Source organism: Camelina sativa, chromosome 13, assembly GCF_030686135.1.
Source record: "Camelina sativa cultivar CO46 ecotype springtype chromosome 13, ASM3068613v1".
NCBI classification, from domain to species: Eukaryota; Viridiplantae; Streptophyta; class Magnoliopsida; order Brassicales; family Brassicaceae; genus Camelina; species Camelina sativa.
Window position 1 is genome coordinate 22598488 of NC_141892.1, and position 2088 is coordinate 22600575.

The window sequence follows — 2088 nt, forward strand, 5'->3', positions numbered from 1 at the left end:
TGGTGCAATTGGTGGTAGTTGCCCGAGTATTCCTGCTTAGGAGCATAGCCGTGATTGTACTGAACAAAAGGCTTTTGCTGACCTTGGTCCCTTGGACTCCAAGATGGGTAGACTTGGTCTTGAGGATTAGCAATGTTGGGGTTACGGTAGGACAAGCTCGGGTTTGGTTGTAGTTGTTGTACCCTTGTTATAGCCTCCTTGGTTGTTGATGTAGTTCACATCCTCAAGCTGCGCATTCTCCCCATCTAGTTGCAGAAACTGCTCTTCCTCGGAGATGGCATTAACATGCTTCTGCTGGTTTAGGAGCTTATCCAACTTGTCATTTAGGGCCTTCATATCCCTCTTGTACTTGGCATCTTCCTCTACTGTAGATCGCACAGTACGATCATATTCCTCATTATAATGCCCGTTAGATTGAGCCAAGTTCTCCACTAGGTCCAAACCTTCATCAACATCCTTGCTGAGGAAGTTATCATGCTTGCGGTGTCCAGGAATATCCGTATCTTTGGGACCACTCCTCTGTAAAGTGTACTCAGCAATGAAGCATTGCTGAAGCCATGATGAGGACATCTGGTAGTGTATCCCTTGAAACGTTCCCAAGCTTCATTGAACGTCTCATTGCTCTTCTGAACAAAGCCGGAGATATCATTTCGCAGCCTCGCAGTTCTGGAGTTGGAGAAGAATTTGGCTAGAAACGCCTTCTTGCAGGCTTCTCAGGTGGTGATGGATTCCTTGGGGAGTGAGTTCTCCCAGATGTGTGCTTTTTCTCCCAAAGATAATGGGAAAAGCCTGAGCTTGAATCCATCTTCACTAACTCGATATATCTTGGTTAGGCTACAGAGCCTATCAAACTCATCTAGATGATCCAACAGGTCCTCCATTGGTAATCCATGAAACTTTTTGCTTTGTATCATCTGGATGAGACTACTCTTGATCTCAAAATTGTTGTTCTGGATAGCAGGTGGTACAATGCCATTTCTTTGAGTGTGAGTAGATGGAGCTTCTCCTGCTCCTATGTTGGTCCTTGCAGTAGGAATGGGTGGACCGTTCATCATTTCTTCCTCAATTGTCGCTGGTTTTTGTTGTTGGACTTGTTGTTGACGTAGTAGCCTAGGTCTGTCGATGTTGTCGATGAAAGGACTCAAGTGTTGGCTAACTTTGGATCATGTTTGCATGCACAAACAGTTGACCGAGTGAGTACACGATGGTCAACTCGATCCAGGTGATCGAGTGACGGGTCGGGTGGGTACTCGGGTTGTACCTGAAATGCAAGACAAACAAATATGAAAGTAAACAAGTCAGTAACTAACCAAAGGAAATTATAGAACTTGATCTAGCAAGTGCTGAAATCCTAAACGTAGCAAATGAATATCAACCAAATGGCAACGGCACCAAATTGATAATAGGATTTTCACCCAGGGTATCAATTCCCTATGTAGTTGTAGTACAAAGGGTTATCAATCTAAATCGTTGTTATGATAGCAGATAGATGCAATCAGAAACAAGCAAGTCAAGCCAGGCAATAGGTTGGGGTTGATCTAACAATCCTAAAATAAACAAAAAGAAAGAAAAAGAACAGGAACCACACGACCTAAGCACTCGATGCAAGCATTCGAGTACAGGATCGGGTGGGGTGATAGAGTAAACAAGAACAGCTCGAATGTACACTCGAAGCAGGTGATCGTGTACCTGTTCGGGTAAGGGATCGAGTGATGAATTAAAATGTAAACAATCTAAATACGAAAGCTCCTAAGGATAGAGTACTCGACTCCTAAGTGTTCCTAACCAGTACGGATGTCCTACATGCCTTAAGTAGATATTCCCTAGACAATGAATCTCTAAAATCTTGTAAAAACACTCTCGTGATAGAAACAATCAACCTTAATCAATTCCCTACCCAACTCTTGTTGGAGAAACATGACCAAGCAGGAAATACAAACCGATCCATTATTGTCAATAAACCCCTTACTCATCTAATCTCTTAGGCTAAGTGAGTAAATCACTAGCATTGATTGATTCAAACATTTCATCTACACCTCTCGGTGGTAAAACACCTTAGATCTAATCTCAACCTCTCGATCTGTTGAT

General features: G+C 43.0%; 1 non-coding gene across 1 annotated transcript; it reads left to right on the forward strand.

Annotated features, from left to right (window-relative positions):
• The first annotated feature begins 552 nt into the window (after positions 1–552).
• LOC147929860 (small nucleolar RNA R71) lies at positions 553–659 on the forward strand. Its single transcript, XR_015578998.1, has one exon. It is a non-coding gene; the product is annotated as a small nucleolar RNA R71 (small nucleolar RNA).
• Positions 660–2088: the final 1429 nt, after the last annotated feature.